The 24,472-nt window shown below is 40.4% G+C and overlaps 1 protein-coding gene and 1 long non-coding RNA gene across 18 annotated transcripts in view; one reads left to right on the top strand and one right to left on the bottom strand.

Moving 5' to 3' along the window:
* Positions 1-24,472, top strand: part of auts2a (activator of transcription and developmental regulator AUTS2 a) — a 362,432-nt gene that overhangs the window by 92,008 nt on the left and 245,952 nt on the right. The window lies entirely within an intron of this gene.
* Positions 15,085-16,513, bottom strand: LOC119030722. The gene is made up of 3 exons (XR_005078394.1): positions 16,392-16,513; positions 16,220-16,306; positions 15,085-16,103 (listed from the first exon to the last, which is right to left on the bottom strand). It is a non-coding gene; the product is annotated as an uncharacterized LOC119030722 (long non-coding RNA).

Below are 24,472 nucleotides of genomic sequence, written 5' to 3' on the forward strand. Positions count from 1 at the left end.
TATACACTTGTCTGTGGTTGGGAATGGCCAAACTGTCCTTGAAGTAGAAAATAAGATAAAATTCTAAATTTATTAGATTTATTTTTTTCTTGTTTTTCTTTTTTCCTTAAACTTGATTAAGTTGTTTATATTCAGTAGGTGTCCTTCAAGACCAGTTTGCTTAAGTGCCAGTTATGTTTCATATTGCAGTGCAGTGGATTAGCTGGCAAAAATGTGCTCATGTTAATGAAGAATTGATTTTGAGTTGAATTGTGACACCAAGAATCTGAAATGAACTGTGGGATTCCCTAATATTTCCAGCCCTGTTTGCACTTTAATGAGCATTATCCACAAGCCCGGTCCATGTTAATGTAACTTAGCAAAGAATAATTTCATTTGGTAACAGTGTTTTAACTGAGGGTATCTAGTGTCCATAGTGTCGAGTTTGGAGATGGTCAGTATCACAATTCAGTATCATGGAAACCACAAGACACTGTTGTTTATTAGATATTGCTTCATTTAACAATTACTGCTCACTGTATATACTGTATTTTAACAGTTCACTGTGTAGGATTGGGTAGCAGACTGCAACTAACTGGAAACTCTCCGCTCTGTCCCCTACTGTGGCTGCAAAAATGCCAGGTGGTGCAAGGACTCTGTCTATCTATAAAAATGGCTTAATTCTAAGGTGACAGGAAGACAGTGATTCTTAGTATCAGGTGATTTATACATTAATGAAAACATAATCACAATATTATATTCCATTTCTTTCCCTAAATCCTACACACTGAATCTTTAAACACAAATATTAAGTAGAGCTGACATGGTGAAACATTTTCCCACCAACTCATAAGCTTGTGACAACACCGGTCTTGCCCAGTACACTGGCTATTTACAAGAAAATAAGCTCACATTTGTAGAGCACTTTGTTAATTTACTACTAATGCAAACTGAACATTTCCTACAAATGCAACTTCACATTAAAACTTGACTTATATTTTGGCGTAGACTAGTCAGAGAAAACGTCATGTGTTTAGTGAGTTTAGCAACACTTTCATTAATAAAAATGCATCTACCGAGCCTACTGACTTTTTTTTTTTTTTTTTTTTGGCTTTATTGCTAGAACAGCTGTAGGTATGACAGGGAACAGGACGAGAGAGAGGGGAAGGCGAGGACAAAGCCTCTGTACATAGGACGCCTGCTCTACCAACTGAGCTAACGGCGCTGTTTGCATATTTCTAACAGCGAATCGGTTTGTAATATGTCTGAGGGATTAGATTTCTACAGTCTGTGGGAGTAATGGAATGTATGTGACTCCAGCTCCTCTGTGTTGTGACTCTGCGGCTGGCTCCGCTGGTGCATGGAATGGACACCTGCGGCAGTTTGTTGTTGTAGATTTTGTTGTCTGCTGAAGAATAGCAAAACTGTGGGGGCAGTTGGCAAGTATTGTAAGTAGTGTATTCCCAACCACTGTTTAATGTCGGCATGCCTAATGTAAAGATCTATCTTACTCGATGCAAAGTGCCAATGCTAGTTTCAGATGTCGAAGTAGTCATTTTCACGCCCTGTGCCCACGTTGTGAAAACGGCAATTGTGCTTACGCCCACCTGTGCACCCCTGGGCATGTTGGTCTTAAAATGAGGTGTGGTGAGGCTCACTGATGGCAGATGCATAGACTGATATTATGACACATTTAATCAACAAAACCAAAAGGTGTAGTTAGAAACTCTCCAAATGAAACCAATTAGGAGTTTTAGATAACCAGTAAAGTCTATAAATTGTTCCTTGTGCGCAAATGCACGTGCTAATATAGAAATACACATATTGTTCCTGCTGCTGGAGGATCGCTGCAGGTAATGCAAGTAACATTTTACTCATTAAGGACATATTTCTTCCCTCTTATCCCATCTGTTATTGATCAGGATGATACTTTCTATGACCAGTCCCACCTGATCCATGGAAATCCACGCAGCAGCACTCCTCCCTCTGCTCAGTTTATTTTCTCAGTTTATTTGTTCTGCACAAAACACACAGATGACTAATTCGGAGTCTAAATACAACCCCTTTGTGGCATGCGCCACACTTGGCGCCCAGATTATCCACCATTTAACAAGCAAAATTGACCTGGACATGCCCCAAACTCACTAGCATGCTGCGTTTTAGACCATGCTCTATAGACCAGCTAGATAGGGCTCATAATGTCCACCAGATTAAACTGCATTGAGTGCAGAATATTTTTTAAAAAATCAGAATAGTAGAATTTCAATGTTTGTATGACATAATGATAAAAGAAATCCCATGTGAGGTAATTACATTAGGAAATAAAACATATTTTTCTTAGCCTCAGTCATCTGTACTTACAGTAACTACATCATCAATCATGTGAAACACTCTAGATGTAAGTTTATTGTGGCTTGTTGAGTTTCTCAGAAACAAAAGCAATGTTCTCACACTAATAGGCTGAGGTTAATTAAATCACCTCTTTGTCAGCCCTCAGGTGCTAATCTGCTCTTAATTGAACGGATTGTGGTAAATCAGGGGAAACGTGCCCCTTGAGCTCTGAATTACACAATCCTTCCTAATTGTGATTGGATTTAGCAAAGTAATTTAACTCTTTTCCTTGTGGGCGTCAATGTATGGAGAGACATAAAGGTGATATAAGATCTTTGTTTGTATGGACACAGCCTTTTTTTCATGCAGTTGTAAATGACTGTCCTGGCTTGTGAGATTCCTGATTTTGTTTGCAGTTTGCTTGTTGTCATGTTTGTATAAGTGTGTTATGGCGAGAGGAGATTGCTGTCTGACCGGATAGAGGGGAAAGATAGGAAGGTAGGAATGAGGAGGAGAAGGAGGAGGAATGGGGGAGTTTGCTGTGGTGGCACATGACATTATTTGCTTTGTGGAAGGAGGCTCCCAGGGACACTCAGAGAGGAGAGGAGGAAAAGACGGATGTTTGTTTTCCTAAGAGGCTCGGCTCTGTGTGTGGCAGAGAAGGCGCAGTCAGCACAGATGAGGAGATGGTTAGCAGGCAGGCAAGCAGGCAAGCAGGCAGGCAGACAGACAGACAGACAGACAGACAGACAGACAGACAGGTGAACTGGCTAGGGGAGATAGGATGGAAGGAATCAGAGGCTGACTGACAAGCATACATACAGAGAGAGAAAAGCAGACAAACTAACTGACACTCCTGACAATCAGTTGAGCTGAGGGCTCATCTCAGCATGCTCAGACACAGTTGGTGAAGATGGACAGCTCATTCCCAGTGCTATTCACACTGTGACAAACCACAAAAATAGTCGAGTAGAGGGGAAACCTGGTTGGTGCTTTTTTCATCTCATCTGCAGACAAATCAAAGAAGACTGTCCAAATATGTTCTATACCACCACTTCAGCTCTACCCGCAGTTGATGCAAAGAAAATATCCATCACGTAAGCACTTAAATCCTACCCATCCTGACTTCTCTCTGTTTACAGTGAAGCACGCTGTAAAAGCAAAAATGGGGAGCAGCTTCTCATCCCCCTCAACCTTACTGACCGTGCTGCTGCTGTGAGCTTAGGAGCTTTAATCAACATGAGAAGCAGCCATTAACTAGCAAAAAGCCTTTGAGCCCTTTTCACACCAAAGTCACATTTTGATGAAAAGCATAATTTCACAGTTTAATGGTGAAATTCTTCAACTAACAACCACTGAGCTAACTTACCAAACACCTGCTATTTTACTGAAAACCAGCTAATAGCTTTGCTATTCACATCGACCTGTTCCCTTACAGTAACATTTCAAGGTTTTGATTTTGGTACTTGCATCATGTGGCATTAATAATTAAAGACAAACTCACATCTATATTTAATCCATCTAATGTAGCTGAAGCATTTAAATGTACTATTATCCATAAACATATTGATTTGAGACTTCAGATAACCAATTCAGAAACTGAGACTATGATAAAGCATACAGTATTTCTAGCTGGCTCCATCAAAACATTGTAATTAATTACAATGAGGGTAAAAGCAAAAAAAAAAGAGTAATTGATATGTATTTCTCACATATTTTCTCAATAAGGCAGATGAGTGAACTTCTGGTGAAAATGTTGCCACTGGCTTCTCACTGGCTGGTTTTCATTTAGACTGTGGCTCACTGAGCTCACAGCAGCAACGGGGTCAGGCGAGTCCTTTGGTTTTTTTGCCTTTTAATTATTTACCTTGGGTATTCCATGTTGCAATTTTTTAATTTCTTTTTCAGTGTCCATTTTCTGTTTAAAATTTAAGTATGGTCATACCATGTGCTGTAAAGTATTTATTTACTGTAACCCCAATTTTGCATTGTAATTTTCATAGTGGGTAAAATATTTCTATAATCTTGAGAAGTTTGCAAAATGCGCAAAAAACTATATTGACCTGGCTGAATTCATCATAGCTAAAACTGCTTGCACTTGCTGAGCTGTGCTGCCTTATTGCATTTTATGGCCTAAAAAATGAAGTGGTGCTGCAGTCCGATACCCTAGTGTGGAGGCACACATGCATGACTACACACATGCATGCATTGCTGTTACAGTGAGAGACAGCAAGCGCCCTGCAGTGGAGTCTTCCGAGCCTTCCAGGTAATTGCAGTATCTGTTTCAGCTGAGGAGTAGTGATTTCTGAGAGGTGTGAATTGTGCGTGTGTGTGTGAGTGTAAGGTTGATGGCAAGCCAAGCAGCATGGCGAGTGTTACTGCCTCTGCCCTGCCGAGCATTCTGATTAGAATTTCAGATGTGTGATTCGCTGCTTTCATCAGCCAGTGTCCCAGCATCCTTCTGAGCAGGGTCCCATCTCTCCCACCTCCTGCCCCCATGAGACAATTCCCATCATATGGCTTCTGTCATCACTGGGAAGGGAGGGACAGCAGGGGGAAAACACTAGCCTACAAGTTGTTGGTGATAAGCATGTATAATAAGCTGCACATTTTGTTGTGATTACACAGGAACAAGGCCACATATGGTTTTACTATAATGATGTCTTCTACAGTAACAGATGGTTTATGGCCTGCTTAATGCCAGCATATGTGTGTAGTTGGTTAAGGCCCTCCCATTTTAACTGGGCAGCTTTTTTTCTTACCCAGTCATCCATAGGGAATGGTGCAAGAATTAGCCCAACATATTTCCCTGTTTAATTCCTTTTATGAAAAATGGGTCAGTCAAATGTTAACATGGAGGGATGGATGTAATTTGTAGTAAGTAGTATGTACTGGTGTGTGAGTCCTTTGAGGAAAAGAGCTTAACCTCATTCATATGTGATCATAATGGCACTACTTTGCTGGCTTGACTTTTTACACCCATTTAAAACAGTGAACCTCACTTAGTCAGTGAGTTAAAACCAAGGAAAGGGATATCAACATCAACATGCATTGTTTTGTCAACTTCTCAGTGGAGGCCAGTTGAAACATTCACTGTATGTCTTTATGTGGCCCCGCTGAGCTTTAGCAATACAAGTCTTTCTGGAACATGCATCCATGAACATATTTGCTTCTCTTGTTGTTTTCACTAAATGGAAATTTTCACTCATTTTTGGATGATAAATGATGCCCTGACAAAACTAATAAGAGTCGCCCAATTTAGAGGGAGTTGGCAGCCGTGGCTTTACATGATTTGCATAATCTGGGGTTTTGCTGGAAAAAAGCCACTGCACAGCAAACAAAACGGCACTGTCAGTTGAGCATGAACACAAGTGGCTGGAAATGAGGCAGCCTAACTGCCCTACACTGGCATGTTTTACCTTTCTCATGAGTAATTGAATAAAATGAAACATGAAGAACTAGAGCCTGAAAAGAAGAAAAGTAAAACATTGTCATCTGTTATTTATAAGGATTAAACAAGTGGCTCAGACTCCTAAATAAAGACAATTCCAGCCTCCAGCTGATTTAGAGTAGACACTCTAAGCATATTTAAGGAGCAGTGCTGAGACCAATAGTCTGTCACTGGAACTAGAGAAAAAATTGAGTTCATAAAATTTATGGGGGCTTGGATGTTCATTTTTATGACTGATTATGTGGACTGGGACCATTGCTCGTAAGGACTTTGTCTTGTGAATAATTTACCCAGGCTATCTCCGTGATTGAAGTGTCTTGAAATCTTTAGAGATATTTGCATCTCTATCTGATGATGAGTGTGGAAATGTCAGCTTATTTTTACTTTACTTTCACGCCAACCTCCATTAATTGTCAGTTAGATTTATAATACACCTCAGTTGTTAGAATGGCCTTGACTCAGTCTCCTGATGCTACAACAGTTTAAGGCAGTTTTGCATAATGAGAGTAAATGATTTACATTAATGTTCTACGATAACGTTTTTTAAAAACTTTTTCTCTATTGAGACATTTCGCTAGATTTAGATATTCTCTACATTTCAACCCCTCAGACTTAAAAATGATATGGATGTACATAGATGTAATGGGACTTCCTGTAAAAGTAGCAGACCATTTTACAAAGTAACAAAGTGAACATGATTCCTAATTACCCTTGACTGTGCTGACTGTGTGGCAAACAGCAACACAGAGCTTCAATGTGTCTTTGGAAGTAAGACCTCCCTTGCCGTGCTCTGCCTTTGAAAAGTGAACTTTTGCCCTCCAGGGGGACACACACCATCTCACTAATGGTGTGAATTACACAGCTGGAGAAGAGCAGTTACCATATGGACTGTGATTTTTATTCTATAAACTGTGGGAATGCAACACAGTTGTCATCAGATTTAACAAGTTCTCTCATTTCTAAGAATTCTATTCTAAGAATATATACATGATTGATTAAAGGTTATTGTTTTTGAATGCTGTGTTACAGCAGAGTGTTGCTGTTGTTGTGTTTACATTGTTGTTTCATTTGACAGACAGATTCACTCATTCATTGTGCTCACTGGCTCCTTACTTGAGAGTAAGAAACACCTACAGAAAAATATAAATAAATTGATCCATACAATTTCCAAAAATCTTTTTGTCACAATAAATTCAAGTGTATGCTTTTGTGCTGTATTTTTTTTAAAGCAAGTCCTTGTAACTCTTACTCAGGAAAGGCCACCCATTCTCTTCATTCTCTGAGTTACCTATTCAAGCCCATGGATGATTTGTTGAAGTTGATGATGGTGCTGGACTGTGGATTACGTTGTGAAGGACTCGGGTCGAATTTCTTGCAACAGTCCAAACGATGTGACTTTATGTGCGTTCTTGAGTGCCTTGTCTCAGTGCCTCACTCCACTGCTCTAACAGGGAACAACAGTAACTAATGTTAGTTTAGAAATTAAATCCGCTAACATGAACGACCAGCTCCAGCACAACACCTTGTTCCTCAGAGCCACTTTAACTTTGTCATCCTTAGGTGAATTGAAGAGGACTAAAAGCAGGAAAACAGAAATTTACTCTGGTGACAGTCTAGTTACTACTTTGTTTCTGTTGTGATAAATACTACAACAGTAGTATAAGCACAGGACACTAACATTGGAACATTGCTTCAGTATTGTCATTTACACAACAACATGACTCTACAGATAACAGCTGTGTGGGGACGACTGTGCATTTTCAGAAAAGGTAGATTTCCCCAAAACTTTGTTCTAAATTGTCATCTTGGCACCATGCTGAGGCCTATGATGCTTCCCATCACACGAACAGGCTTTTATCAGCACTATCGTCTCGTATTGGTTCAGAGTACCCAGAGGAAGGGATTTTGTTCTACTAATGTGCTCATATTAGTTTATGAAGTGATTAGTGGGTACAAATACCTCTTATGTGGATGCTGATTATTTAATCAAGTCACTTAATATCATTGGGATTTTACCAGCCTATCTGCATAGCTATATTTATGTTGGATCATGATGAGTGAATTTACCCATGTTGATGTCTAGCAGCGTTGGCAAGTCTAATGTTACACTGCTTCTCAACACTAATTATGTCTTGCTTCTCCATGCTGTGTTCCCACTGAAACTGGTTCACAGAGAGTCACGTCAGCGCTGCAGACACGGAACTGTCTTGTATAATCACAGCGACCTGGAGCGTCAAAGCATCTGTAATTGCAGTGTGACTGTAAATGATTTACGGCTGGATGAACGTGTCATTTACTTTATTTTGATGCTGGTAATTGCATATGTTATGATTATGCAATTGTCAAAGCAACATGCTTCCAAATTGGAACATTTAGGTCAGAATAAATGGTTTTTGCCTCAGTAGGAAAAAAAATTAGCCCGGCAATTGTTATTTAGCTTCAACTGCCTTGCACATATGCCAACACATAGACACTCTCACTGACACCCTACAATCATTTAGTAAATCGTGGCTGTTGCAGGCCACATTCGGATGCAGAGAGGTTTTGACTTCTCCTCTGTTTTCAGCTGCTGTGCTTAGCCAAAGGGGCAGTGTTAGTGCCAACCAGCCAGCCAGCAGCTCACCACACTGTCCTTCCTCAGCATTCAGTTCACATGCTCTCAAGGACAGTGCTGCCTTGCCACCAGTACTAAGCTGTCTTTTTCTACTTTTTTCGCTCCCCCTCCATCTCTCACCGTCTCCTTCTCGCTCGCTGCTCCCATTCAAATAGTGTTTTGGCAGTGCAAACAAGCCACTAAGATTATATTGCATTAATTGCAAGCACTGCGATCATTAATAGCTCATAATCCCTGAGTAACTATTGCTTTTTATGATAAGCATTTGGTTTGCCTCGTTACATTGCCGCCATGTTTCCTCAGCATACTGCACAGATATGAAGATGCACTGTATGTGTGTGTGTGTGTGTGTGTCGGTGTGGTTGTCCTGTGGTGATTCTAAAGAGATTAGTTTAATTGTGCCTGCAAGGAGCGGAGCACTTCACAGGGCCATCCAAACTCTATTACCATCACTGACTTTAGCCTCTAAAGTTGCGAAGATGCCTGCAGTCAGACTGTGGCAGCATACATTTGATGTTCAGTGTTTTTATAAGGCGAACCAAAGTACAGTAAGTGCCTCAAGTGTTTGCCCAAAGTGTTATAAATATGCACTGAAGCTTGTGACAAAACCTTTCTCTGTGGATGCTGAGGAATCTTGGCAAATGCATACAATTGTATACCTTTGTCTAGTGACCCTAAAAATCTGCTTTGGTATACTGACTATGCTGAAGTCTCTGGGAGGAAGAGGGACATTTGTATCACCCGAGCCACTGACTTATATTCATATTCAACTGGAAAACATCTTCTTTAGTTCCTGATACTGACTTTATATAGTGAAGTGTGTGTTAATGTGAAGACATAAGCAGGCCTATAACGTCAAATCCGACCTGTTGAAACAGCTGTTTGTGGTTAAATAACACTCCCACAACTTGATGTAGTCTTTCAAAAGGCACGCTTTTCAGGAAGTTGTTGATACATTGCATGATTAAACTAAAGTACCAAATGTACCCAAGGTACAGTTTTGAGGCACGTGTACTTTGCTTGAGTTTTTCCATTTTATGCAACTTTGTACTTTTTTTATCGACTGGCATATGTTAGTTATTTTTTTCAATGGTTTTCGAATAACTCTGAATCTATTTTAAGAGGAGTTACACTTGCAGGCCCTTACAGGAGATGAATCTCAATGCTACAGTGAGGTAATATTGTATAGATTTAAAATGTGTTACAAAGAGAAAGCTAATGTCTGTTGAGGATCCTTAACCCCTTTGAGTTATTTTGAAATTAACTGAATTAGAATGAAATTATAGGTTCCCAATTCAAACCTAATCTACTGTGACAAATGGTAGTGACTGTATTCAATAAAGCCTTGTCCTTCGTGGCAAGTGTCGGAAAACCAAATTCTCTTCCCAGACTGACTCAGCCTGTGTGCTCCGTTTTAATGACTGTTTTTGGACAAGGGCCTGCCATCTGAAGTTACCATCATCAAGCTGCCATACCTTTCTGTTTCCTTCATGTACCTACGGTTTCAGACAGCAGCTGTGTTCCCTCTCAGCGGTGACAGAGGTTCGTCCTGTTATGATGAAAACAGCTCAGCAGCGTGAGTCTCCTGTTTCAGTCTCACCCCAGGCTCTGTAACTCTTCTAAAGACACAAACAGCTCTTTCGCCTCATGGGGACATTTTAATGGCTGCAAACCTCACATCTATCTCCTCCTACATGTCACCTTCAAATAGGCTAGGAGATGGCAAGGGATGTCGGGGGGGAGGGGAGCGAGCTACCTTGCTTTTGTGCATGTGTGTGTTTTGGGTGAGTGCGTCTTTGTGCGTGTAAGGTAAAACAGGGCCAGCCCAGGTAGATTTTTCATTCCTCAGCCCTTCACCCCTGGCAGTCACAACGCAGTGTTTCATCTTCCTCTTCATTCATCCTGGATACATACAGCCACAAAGAGCAGGAAAGCATAAATAATGCACTTTATACCACTGGCCCCTAGACGCTCTAACAATGAACATGGGCTATACAATACATTCAGCTGATGATGCATCGGTGCAGTTAATGCTGGCCAGAATACATTGCTGTTTCATAGAAAGAAACTGGAAAAAAGGCCCAGAGACAGCAATGATAGCCGTGTTTTAGAGGTGTCCTACTGTGTAAAAGCAATAATGCAGTGTAATGGTGCACTGTGGTGCTTTGCAAGCAAAGCAAAGAGCTCTTTATCCTAACGTGAGGCTACGCTGACTGACCTGAGATCAAATTTCATCACATCGTTTTAGCTCATTTAGGCTAATGTGCCTCCATTTATATCTTTAAATGGCACTCATTGTCCATACACTGTGTGTTAACATTAAATAAATGCCTCCCTGACTCACATATGAAATTTTGGTCGTGAGCAGCATTAGAGTGAATTCAGCGATTTGGGAGGGATTGCTAGCTGAAGACTTTTGCAGAGCGAGAATCAATCAAGCTGCCAGTTGCTCAGCTGACAGCTTTATTGTGGGGAGAGAACAGTGTTTGAGATCTCCTCAGATAACAATGATAGAGACGCACAGAGACAAGCCATAGAAAATATGGGCTGATAATGATAGTGGGCGAGGGGGTGGAAGAGGCAGCGGCACTATATTTTTGTTAACTCATTTTATTTGCACTTTTCCTCATGACTTGTTCTGTCAGCTGATACTTGAATGGCTGTAGTGGATTGTGCCATAGCGCTGTAATACTGTGGCATCATTGTCAAGATGTCAGTCTAGGCTCTAGGGATTGTTTTCTTTTTTGACATGTTATACATACTTGGATTAACTGATCAACAGATTAATTTATAACAAAATAGTAAAAAATATGTCTATTAAATGTTTATGAAATGTTGTCCACTATCCAGAGGTGATATCAGCATTTCAGTTGTTCTCACTAAATATTTTGAAACAGAAGAAAAATGTTTGATTTATTAGTCTTCACCAGTGTCGAACAGTTTTATAAATAAAGTGCCAAACTGAAAGCTGCTGTGACATCTGTAGTCATCCATCACTACTCACTGCTTGATTGTGTCAAACTGGGACCCAAATCTATCTCTGATATTACTTGAAAACAGCGAGCAAAGCAGGCTTATTTTGAAAGTTCTGTCATGTTTTGTGAGAAGTATTAACATCTGCACGTCGTGTAAACCTGTGATCAACTTGTAAGCACAGATCTGTTCATTTCTTTCAGAGCTTGTCTGTTGAAAAGTTGTACACAGCTCCAAGACCAGTCCAATTACAGGTTGAGTTTCCTCAGTTCTTTACAGCTGCTGCTTAGAAGAATACAGCCTGGGAGTGAAATATGTGATGATGATGTGGAATGTATGATTTACAAAATCATAGAAATGACATATATTTACTGTTTTACAGCTTCCTACTCCATGCTTGCTTATCCAAACAAGCTTTTTTATGAATATTGCCTTCCCCTATTGTATAAACCCACATCTTTGCACGTGCTTTGTAGCTGCTCCTTGTGTTTTGTCAAATGTAGCGAGCTAGCACATCCCCGCTGGCTGGCAGACATTGTTCTGTGATGGCGAGTGTTTCTGTTTACCTTGGCAGACGGCTCTCTGCTGCAGGCTGATGGGACATGACTGTCTGGATTTGCAGGAGGGCCTTCCATTTGTCTTCATCAGGGACTGAGCCCAGATAATGAGAAAGGATTGCTGCACAAGTGATTAGTTGAATTAAAAGGGCAATATCGCTCAATTAGAGATTTCACATCTGGTAATCTTTTGACCTGGGACAGTCCAATATCTTTTTGTGGACACAACAAAGCTGCACAATACAGATCTAAATGTGTGTTTTGTTATCCTAAGATGCAGTTTCAAATGATTAGCACTGAGGCCCAGGGAGTCATTTAACAGCTACAAGTAATGCTTGGGATGATAAATGATTCCACCTACGCTTCTATTTTAATCAAGTCATCTGTGAATCATTCAGGTCACTATTTGATCTGTTTTTATCACACAAACACTAATTTTTGCCTGTTTTTTCCCACACTTAAGGAAATATAAGGTTGCCATCAGGGGATTATCTTAAAATGAAAGAACTTTTGTATTAGAACAGCAAACTTGATTGATTTGCAAACTAGAAGTTGTCTGCCTCCATATGTGGGCGTTGTGGCTGTTTCTATCTATTCCAATCAGTTCTCTGTTGAGTGGTTCATTAGCGTTGCATCACAGATTAGAGATCCTCTTCTCATTACTGCTCAACAAAGCAGCGGTAATCGGGTAAGCATGGAAACAGGCGTCCGAGGGAACAGGATAGGCATACTTCAAAGATGGTTTACTCTGAGAGGAGAAAGCTCACGGTCTATTTCATTTAAAATGTGAGGAAACATAGCTGATAAAAAGACATGTTGATGCTGTTAATGATTGTAATTCAATCTGAAGACATAAGTGGGCAGAGCTGAAGCCACAGAGCAGCTGCAATTTAACAAGATGAAAATGTTGTGTTGTGGCGCTGTTAACGTGAAACTGACAACTAAATGGAACCTCATAGCGACCGCAAGCAGTGTGATTACGTTATCGTAGATTTCAGACCTCGAGATTCAAGTTTGATGGTAGTTGCAAACCAAGTAGACTTTAAAGTTTTCTAATCTTCAATGTTTTCACAGGCGGCTGGACATTAAAGGGGTTTAAAACGGTAGTGAAAGTGAATTACTCTCTCAACTTAAAGCAAGCAAATTCTGCTGCAGTTCAAAGTATTTCAGAAGCACACACATCAACACCAAGAGTGCAAATAGCTCAGGGCTGCAACTTGCAATGATTTTCATTTGCGATAAATCCATTTGTTTAATGTTTTTATAGACAGATTATGGTTTAATCTTTTCAAAAGTTAAAATGCTTGAAGGTGTTTGTAATGCAATGATACAAAATCGAGAAAAGCAGCTTGATTCCAGCTCCTCATTTAAGACGCTGGAGTTTATGAATGTTTCACATTTTTGCATTATAATTTACTTAAACAATCAATTATCAGTTATTAAGATGTATGAGGGGTGGGACAAAATATTCATACAGCAATGTATGGTATTATAAAGTATATTTGCATAAAATAGCTTTAGCTTCGTGATATTTGGCTTCTCAAATCAACTTGACCCAAGTTTGGCCGCTTGTCAATTTATATATGGAGTCTCCTTATTGCTGTGCACATAATGTGCCTTTTTTCCGTGTCTGTGTGTGTTTGCACATATGCTTGAGAACCCATCAGCATGCCAAGTATCATTACTGCCCCCCCTCCCCTCACTAGGGTCACGACCTAGAGACTGCATGGAGACTAAAAAGAAACACGAGGCTGCTGTAAGAGTGTGTGTTTGCTCTGCCGTTCTATCCCTCTGAGAAGCTGCCGCCGATGTGAATCCCTCCCATTAAAATATCCTCCTTTGTGTTTGTTTCTGTCGGCTCTGGTGGGTGAACCCTCCACTGTTCAGGTTCAAGTGATTTTACAGGCCTGGCTGGATGTAAATTGCACTGCGCTCCAAGACAAACACAGGTAATGAGCTAGATCCAGCCTAAAGCAGAGACATGGTCTGTGTCGCCGTTCCCACCCACTCCCTTTTGTGAGTGCTTTCAGTGGCGGCCATAGTGTTTGAATGGGTTTAGCTGATGGGGGATTCTCCAGTTAATCCACCCTTAAGACATCGATCAGTCCATCACAGGGCAGAGGGGAAATTATTACAGATGAAAATAGCTGTTAGCTACATCTCTTCCCCTCTCTCTCCTCTCTATCCATCCCTCACTCTCTCTCGCTGCTTCATTTTTTCTTCCTGTCTGCCCTTAGTAAAATCAGTGATGCATTGTTGAGCCTGCACATTCACTGATTGATTTCTCCCTCTGTTTTCAATCTGTCAGCCAAGCTTAGCGTTTCTGCTCCCCGATCCATACACTTGTTAAATTCCCACTCTCTGCCAGCGTATAGGGCCATCTTATCTTTGTACAAGAAATCTGCTTTTGGCAATGGAGTATTATTAAAATGCATCAATACTTTGCATTAACATGAACTTTTCAAAAAGAACATGAGCCTTTAAAGAATGCAACAGCCTTCAGGTATTGGTAACTGACTTGTTGTCTCATGACTAATTGAAGCATTTTATGTAAAATAATATTTAAAACCGAATGCAATTGAAAAGAAAAAAACAATCAATAATGCAAACAGGGATGAAAATAAGATGATAAAAGTGCAAATCTCTTGTTTCATTCTCAATTGTTGTTTTTTTAATCACTTCAAGTGATTTTCTGATCTGCAGCATGATCAACAGCTCTTGGAGTTTTTCTGACAAGTATATTCTGAGCCGTTGATTACAGTCACCAGCTGTGAACAGAATGTGTGGAAGTTATGGGAATGGTATACAGTTGCATAGCCATTAATGTGTCTGTTTTAATGATTGTATGAACTTTTCTATACAAATAAACAAAACCACAACGATGCCATCAATATCATTGTTGCCTTATTACTGGATGAGCCTGTACTGCAGTAGAAGAAATATGGCTCTTTTGAATAGAAATACACTCCCTACATTGTGCACTGTATATTAAGAAAGAATCTCTCTTATATCCTCACATCCAGTTAAATCCAGTTTTTATATGTATGTTGTTAAATGAATCGATTACACAGATGTGTGAAACAGCTATGTTTATTCATACAAATGGCTTTATTTCACATGACTTTATGAAATCAGACCCAATTTTTGATAACAGGCATTTAATGTATTGACACTTAATTATGTTTTTAGATACAATTGTGTCAAAAATGCAACCACAAAACAAGTCAACAGTTATTTTTAGCTTTTACATTTTTTGCAAGGGCATGCTGGAACAGTGAGGAGCAGCACAGTGAGCTGTTTGATGAAGAGCTGCAGGTGACAGACTACACACCTTTGTCTTGTCTGCAATATGACAAACTGTCCTGCTGTTGTGTGTTAAACTACTTGCACCATGTGCAGCATGAAATCAGATCACAGTTGCAATTATTTATTGACTGACTTCTTTATTAGAACAAGGCAAGTTTGTTTGGTTGTGGTGTAAACAGATACACCAGCTGTTTTTCTGTTGTGTTTCTAACAAATTAGCTGCTGAAAGAGCTTTCCCTGCAGTAGCTTACCCTCGAATCAACCAGGGCTGAAAATAAGGATCGCAATTTTGAGCATCTACAGTAACTTGTTTTTGTGGCAGCATTGTTACTAGAAAAGTTGATCGACTTATACATGAACACACCTACATACTGATACCATTCACATTCTTTATTGCTAGCAAAGAATAACATGGTTGATATATTGTGTTAACAGATATTACCAGTGCACATTTAAATGTCTGGTTCAGATTTAGTGTCAGGTAAATATTTATGATATCCGCACTTAAAATAGGACGATACAGACCATCAGACTGGATTTTGCATTTGGAACCAACTGGAAGGTGAAAGTGAGGAGAAGCTGCTACCTCTTCAGTTGAATGTATTGCTGTGAAATCCCACACAGCATCCATTATTTAGGTAAAAGAACAAGAAAGAATCCCTGTTGGGGTCCTGACTGATTAAAAACACATCCACTTGCCGAGACACAGTTGACTACAGGAGGTAGTTCCTCAGAGCACCGAAGGACACATTTGTGCTCAGACTGTGCTGCAGTCTAACTGGTCGTGTGTCCTTGAAGCACCTCTGAATGTGATTTGAACAGTTGGATTGGAGTTTTTCTCTCTGTCTGACTGTCTGTCTCTCCTCTGTATCCTTGGACTGCTCCCAGGCCTCTGTGGTGATTTGGAGGAATTCACACAGATCTGTTTTAGCGTGTGCATGTGTGGGCAGATGAGGTGTGTGTGTGTGTTTTTTTTTTTTTTTTTGTCAGACCCATTGTTCCACTCACCCATACTGTGCAGTACAGCTGTGTGCACTCAAACACACAAGTGGGAGAACTCGATGTGCCAGGCACCGCATAACTGCAGAGCTTAGTCTGGGACAGAGAAGACGGAGAGTGTGTATGTGTGTGTGCGCACGCATGTTTGCGTGTGTGTCCGTGTGCGTGTGCTTCCACCTACCAGTGTGCATCCTGTTATGTCTGACATGCAGGAACAATGTTTCGTCTTCCTTTTTCCTCCCTGAAACACTTTGAGCGACTTGACTTTCAAGTGTTTTGTGTTCCAAGAACCTCCTATGTCACATTTGTCTCCTTTCCAGTGTTCTCTGCCTTCATAGCCCTTTCACTGGCTTTGATCTTCACACGACAGCCTCGTACTGTCTGTGTGTGTGCTGCTTGAAAGGCTCCATCATTCATCTGTCTACAATGCCACGGCAGCAAACGCCTGGCTGCATACAAAACAGTTATCGGATATTGAAAATTCTCTGTGCTTAGTTACAAATACATTTTGTGTTCTGTCATTGAAGTGATGTTGTCGAGAAATCATCTGTGTCAAGTTTCTAGTTTTCTGTTGTTTGTATTACCAGAGGGGTAATACAAATGATGTTCACTGTTGTTTCCTCGGTCCTCATCATGGCTGGAGACTTTTGTTTGCAGTCTTGTTCCCATCGTGATGTCTGCATGGCATGAAGTGATCCAAACGTCTTATGTACTATATGTGCCACTGTGCCCTGTGCTTAGAACATAGTGGTCTGCAGTCATGGGGAGACACAGCAATACAAATGAAACACCCATCAAGGTGACAAGACTGAGAGTCTGCAGCCATTCTGGTAGCTCTGTAGGCTGAACTAAGGCACAACAGTGCTTTGAGCTACGTGCTCACAATGACAACATAACATGCTGATGTTTAGCAGGTGGAATACTTACCATACCACTGTCACCATCTTAATGTAGCCTGTTAACCCGCAGAGATTTGTTAATTAGCACTTAGCAAAAAGTACAGCTGAGGTTGATGGGGATATAATTCGGTCTGACCTGATGACACAGTCTTATGATCACCAAGTTATAATAATTCATCCCGTGCGGAACATAATTGTTTTGACCCAACTTCACAGCGGTTCCCCGAATAGACGTTCACATATTTCACGCAACAATCACAAAGGTCAATTACATAATGGAGCTGGAAATAAGTGGGCATTAACAAAGTTTTCTTCCGCTCTGTTCAGTTGATGTTTAGTTTATTCACAGGATTAGTAAAAACTTTGACCTGTTGGTGGCACTTGATGAAGAGAGTGACTATGATCCTGTGGGAACAATAGCTATCAGTACCAAATATCATAGCAATTTGTTGTAGGGATGCTCAGATATTCAGCATAGGCACTGGTCTGGTATTTGCCAAAATCACTGGATTGGATATCTGAGGGGAAGAAATGTATAATTCGATCCAATTTTTTAGTCAAGACGCTCCCAAGAATGCTCAAATGATGCACAACATGCTGTAAAGAGAGTAGCACGTGACTAGCTGGAGCGAGCTTGAATGAGACTCTCATCATGTATGCTGTGTGGAATGACTTTAAGCTAACAGAATAAAAAATTTAATGCAATTTATGCAGTGCAAGGAGTATGAAATTCTTTTTAGTGCAATGCAACAAACAATTCCAATTTTTCAAACAACAACAACTTTTCCTCTGACATGTTTGGCCTACTGTGTCGAGTTGAGCCAAGCCATACCAAGCCCTGTCTCCCCCTCCAATCAATACTCAACTCAAGTCTGTCCAGGGAACCTGAGAGGAAGTTGCTTTACAAATCTGCTTGTTCATCTCTCAGTACTTAGCCTCTAACTGAATCTTTTTAGGTTCTCGCATCTTGTTTTTACTTTCAAATATCTGCTGTGTTTTAATGTTTAAGAGAAGGGGGGAAAGGCTGAATCGGGTTGATATTGGTATACTCAATGTTGTCTCATCGGTATCGGACATGAAAACGTGGTATCAAGCCATCTCTAATTTATTGAGTAGTTCCTGTGAACATTGAGAACTTTGTTTGTGTACACAGAGTTGACTAAAAAGAAAGCTTTTGACCAACTCATGTTAGCAGTTGCTTGTTCTGCTAGCTGCTGTCCTGCTAGTGGAGAAGTGTCGACTTCCTTTTCCAGCTTTTTATTTTTGCATTGTTTCTTATATGAGACTCCTTTTTCAACTTCAAGGTCAATATTGTTTTTCGCTAATGACAAAACAACAAATTATCCATATTTATATGGAGCTTTAGGAGCGGTCCGCCTCAAATCACCCCCATGTTAAGTGGCATTCGGAAATTGATACTTCTTGGCTGGCAAAACGGCGACTAACAGAGCAAGTATCTGCTAACATGAAATGTTCAAAAACTTTCTTTTTAGTAAACAGTGTACACAAACAATGTTCTCAATGCTTGTGTTCATATGTAGAGACCCTGGTGATACTACAAGCAAAGTTTCTTGTTGTGATGTTGTAAATATCCAAAATGCCTCTTTAGTCGTAATTATGCTTTTATACGAAGGTTTGACTCAGGTACATTAACAAAAAAATCCTAGGTTGCATTTTGCGAGAGTTTCACTTTAATCGAGTTTCAGTCATCCTCTGAAGACCATGAATGTTTCTACCGATTGTCATGGAAATCCATCCAGAAGAAGAGAAATTCGATCAGGAAAAACGTTATTGACCTCCTAGCTGATTGGAACTGACTGAACTGGTGACCGACACTACTGTCCTTACAGCCATTGCCTAGCAAGGCCAACAATGAGTGTATGTTCAAGATTGCTATATATTAGACAGCTTTTTGACTGTAGTGGTAAGGACCAGTATGTCAGATGTGTCTTGTTTTTATCTGTCCTTGTAAAGCCAGATGTGTCTTTTTCTTCCCATGAGTACATACACTAGTCTTTGTCAGTGCTGTGAGCAATATGAGGGTCCATGTCATGTTTCTCTCTGCTGTTTACTCAAAGAAAACCTTTTCCTTTAACCTTTTCAGCTCCCCTGACCATTGTTTTGTGGACAGTGTTGACTGACAGACAGAAAATGTGAAATGGCAAACTAAAGCATCAGTGTAGCTTTTTTGTCTGGCAGCTGTAGCAACCCAGAGATGACATGCTGATGTCATTCTTTCCTTCCTATTAAATGTCAAGAGTATTGAGCATTGTTCAGACATATTATCAGTCCATCTATGACCATTAAAGTCTGTTCATCCTGCTTACTCGCACTTTATTTTTCTAACATAAAGTGTCTAAATCATCTGCTTTAGGGCTAAGAAACCCTTGTTCTTTCCCCTGACCTCATTCACCCTCTTTCTAAAGCTGTGGACTTGAAGTGCAAAATACTGTAACTGCAACAGTGTAGGCATACAGCTTTTTCCACTTATCTTCTTCACTTCAAGATTTTCTCACTCTTATCTGTCCCTGTTAAAGTGCTGCTTTCTGAAGCAAAGGGAAGCTGCCCTTGCTTGGTTCCACACTGAGGACCTTTTGTGTGTTTGCAATAGTGCAGCGATAATCACTTGCTTCCGCTGTGTCTCCTCTCCATCTGCCACTCCTAGGCCTGTCTTCTCCGCAGCCACTTATCTTTATCCTTTCCTCTACCCTTTCCTGTTTCCTCTTTCATCCTATCCTTCTCCTCATGCACTCCAAGGCTTACTCAGCACACACCCTGTCTGTGACTTCTCTGTGCAATGGGTGTCTGACAGGTGACAGGTGGCACAGATTTCACCGAGACAGGATGTCACCGCTGCAAAGTGGTGTCTCTCCTGGCTGATGTATGGGGGAAATCAGTTCGCCGACAAGTCATTAGTTATGCTCAGACACATAGCACTGACATCATCAGCTGCATGCAATTGCTCTGATAATTTGATAACCTTTATCTGTGGTGGTGGCAAGTTTATCCCAGGATGACACATCATAGCTCTTGGAACCTTTCACTGGTGGTGAAAGCTGCCATCGCTGTTTAGTGGTGACCTGAGGAAAGCTTGACAGACAGGTGGAGGGGAAGAATGGACTGTCATCAGGGTCACGGAGCCCAGGCGTACTTTTGTTGCACAGCCTTTCCTCCCAGGGGACCTCCCTGCCACAGAGAGAGAGCAGCGCTGCAGGGCAACCTCTGATGTGCAAACACAACAGAGTGACAGCTCCTTAAAACGTCTCCGATTCCACTTCCCTGCAGACGCAGAGGCATAACCCACAGGATATTGGTCGTAAAAAGCTGCAAAACCCATATTCCCTGCCAGTGTGCTGTATGTCAGGCCTGTAGTGCATTTTCCAGCAGTTTCTTGCAAGCTGTAAAAGCTGTCATTTCCTTGGCGCTGCTCAGCTTGCTTTATCCTGTAAGCGCACTCCCATGAACATTAGTGCTTTGAGCTAAATCAAGCAGCCAGGCATGCATGGTAGAGCCAGAGGGAGGGCTATGGCTAGTGCACGCAGCACTTTGAGTGGTTACTGAATAGTGGTCTCCCCTCTACCCCCTACCCACAGATATTCTCTGCGGTCTCCTACAGATAAAGATTAAGCCGATTGGAGACCACTAAAGATAAAAGTGATTGTGCTGCATTTTTCTTTTATTTCTGCTGTTTTGTTGCATCCATTTAGTAAGTGGATGTTTCATGTTTTCCCTCAGATTTTTTTTCTAGTGTGCTACAAAAGATGATGTTGTGCAGAGACATTTGAATTATAGGTACAGCTCATAGTCTGTCTGTGCAGGTCCAATGGACATGGGCCAAACGTCTTTTTATCCAGCAGAGATCCATGCCATCATTTGTCAAAATAAAGCTCAAGACACTAGTTTTTATAGCGGCAATACTATATGCTAAATTGCTGTAGGCTACATCAAATAGCCTTGAGAGAGAAAAAAAAAAAGATTGCACTCTTGTGAGGCCAGCAGGAACCAGGCTGTTTCTTTCTTTGCTCTTTTCTTTGTCTTTTCATCTTTCTCACACACTCTGTTTCTCGTTGTATTTCTGGATGTTCTCCCAGACTTTGTCTGCAGTCTATGCAGATATGAATATACATTCCTGACTCTGCAAAACCTGTCAAAGTAGTCGATTCGGCTGATTAATGGCTGAGAGAGGGGGAAGTGTGTCATGTAATAAAGAGACAAGGCAGAAGAGCAAAGGTATATTTTCCTCATCTGTTATATTTCATTAGCCAGGTTAATTGCAAAGTAGCATTTTTGTGCTTGTTGTCTGGGAATATTAATTCCCAGGCTTCACACGGATGCCTCACTCTGACGTGATGTTTCAGCTGTTGCTCAGTCTCACTCCTATTCAAGCAGCCCCAAGCGTTTTGATTTGGATTTAATGAACGCTAAATAGTGTGGAATGGATTGAGCTTGTAATTGTGGCATAAATTTCTGTTTTGATAAGAAAGACATATGACATATTCATCTAATTGTCAATATTCAGTAGGCTACATCTTGTGCACTGGTAATTGATTTCTGTTGGACTGTGATGATGAAGGAAAAACGGCTCAGCCTGAGCGCAGTCCCCAGGGAATATAACACAATGGCTGGCTGAGATAACATAATTATACAGACTGTTAACTGATGTTCACATCTGCTAACCTTAGCAGTGCTTCAGTGATTTATTTCTGTTGACATACCTTCTGCCATTAACTGAGAGTGGGTAGGCTGACTGAGCATGAAGGCAGACCTGAGGGCAGCTTCAATGGGAGCTTCAATGGCATAATATGTGTTTATCTTTGCCTAAAGGGCTAAAAGATGTCTGTTTGTGCTTCAGCCCTGTGATATTAAAGTTAACATGGCAACATATTCAGGATGCCTAGTCACATCTACAGTGGATTATTGTGCATATGACTGAACTGTACATGCACTTTGGTTGGCCCATAGCCCTTAAACCACTTTTGATAACAAAAGTCTCCACTGTCATTGCCATGCTTGTTTTAGATATCATTTGGAGAATAAGCTTCTTATGTTTTTTAGGCCTAGGTTGTTGTCACATGTAGGCCTTACTAAATGAGCCAGAGAGAGAACAGTGAGCAAACTGTCTAGTTCTGCACCTTTACTCTTTAAAAGAACTCCACGTCCCAACCATGCTGCCCTCATTTCCAGAGATACATCTGATTTTGGGCCATTATGAAAAATATCAGTATTGTCAAAAGACTCAGATGGATTGGTTGGTTAAATTTTAGCAGGTTTCCAATGAGCTTTATAAAACTGGCTAATCATCTTCAGCAAAAACATTTGATATATTTAAAGACTTGACATTTCTAAAAGCTCTCTCCAGAGCCATGGAAGATATGACACAACTGTTTTCACATGCTGTCATTCTTTTCATCACAAGTGCACTGATCTCTGTTGGTGTAGTGTCACATTAACACATAAGATACTTGAGACGCATGGCAGTATACATTTACAAAGTATTTTGAAAGACAAAAGCAGGAAAGTGAAGAATGTGTTTGAGCAGAAATAGATGGGGAAGAGAATGCCCCCAATGGCAGCTGTTGTCAGTCTCACACCAAGGTCAGGACACACTGAAGCGACCTTCTTTTGATATATAACTTACCTTCACCTATTCTCACTTTGACACGATGTAAAAACTCTCTCAGAGAAATAAATCAGGCAGTGGGACACTTATGTTCTCAGCTCTAATCTTATCTAATAATGACAGCATGAGGAATTGAGTGGGTTTGAATTTTACAAAAGAATTTATATTGTGGTTCAGTGATTAAAAACTCGAATGATGTAACCTTGTGTGGACAACTTCAAATTGCTTCTGATGTCCTCCTTATAATCTTTTCTGCCACCTTGGGAAGTAACATTTATCAGGATTAATTTGGAGGAAGAAGGAGGACTGGACAGAATAGTGTGGGTGGTGAATACCAATTAGTTGAGGTTGACAGTCATTGTAATTTGCAGCAACGCTGTGAAAGCATTGCATATTCATATCACTCTTGTAAGCCTTAGTGAACATCTGCTCTGCAGAGTGATTGTGTTGAAGTACACACCTGATTGTAATAAATTAAACTTTATTCAAACAATAAAATGCTGGTAATTGTGTGATTAAATTAAAATATGGGCCAAGTGTCTTTTTTTCCCCCTCGAGTTTTGTAGGGAGAGCTGCAGTTGTAAACACATTCCCCCTCAGATTTCCTAATTCAGATGGCTCTTACACAGTTCCGAATTCCTCTTTTTTAATTTTCTGTCATGTAAAGAAACAATCCACCATAAGTCACTGTTATTGAGTGAAAAGCTACAGGGAATATGCATGGACAGAGACAAAGATAATCGGCCCCTTACAAATAGATTTTCTGTATCTTTACTGTAAACGCCACATTCTGGTATCGCTGCATTACCATTAAAAACATGATGCCAATCCAGTTTTACTTAAATTCTTAGTTTATGTAAACATCAGTAACTGCAATTCTTTAGCTGAACACAACTTTTCAGTTTCTTTCAACTGAATTCCTAAGCGGAAAAGATTTCATCTGTAAGTCATTTTCCCTAAAATATCTTGTTGACATAACTTTGTTGTGTCAACATTATCACTGTAGCTGCTCTAAGCGGAGTTTTTCTGTTTCATCATCCGTAAATTAAACCACTCTTTGCTGGGTTTATCCAAAGTGCAAGAGTGTGACAGGGTAAAAGTTGAATTATAACCTAATGCTGTCATGGGTAGCAATGTTTTCATTATTGTAAAACTGAAAAAAAAACATGACTTATCTCAAAATGTTGTCAAAAGCATATTTCCCTCACATTCTTCAAACTATGAGTAAAGGGGTCCCATGAGAGTTTTAACCCTCTAACAATGCCTGCTGGGAAGTCTGCTTATCATGTCAGTGAGAAACTTATTTTCATGGGTTGATTGAACAGTATGTTCATCTAACCAATTTCAAATCAAAGGATGTCAAGTTAGAAGAACTTGTGTTCAGAAGTCTCGAAGTGGTCTGAAAGTAAAAAGTAGAAATGCAAATACCTTGAAAAATACTAAGCTTGTATATTTACTTAATGTATGATAATGGATTCCATATGGCTTCTTACAATGTCTGTCAGTGTATGACAGTTTGTCAGTGCAAGAGCTTCTCAGATTCATCCTCTCTCAGCAGTGGTACACAGAAAAACCCACTGATGTAGAATGTCTTTACTACTGTTTCCTCCGACTACAGCTAAAATGCTTTGATATTCTTAAAACATGTACCCTACTGGTTGCTGTTAGGCATTGTGTTAAGTCGCTTACTGAAAGTGGGCATAGAAAGTTAAATTACATTTTCACTTTCTGCCTTGTTTGTTG

This window comes from Acanthopagrus latus, chromosome 13, assembly GCF_904848185.1.
Source record: "Acanthopagrus latus isolate v.2019 chromosome 13, fAcaLat1.1, whole genome shotgun sequence".
Classification (NCBI taxonomy): Eukaryota; Metazoa; Chordata; class Actinopteri; order Spariformes; family Sparidae; genus Acanthopagrus; species Acanthopagrus latus.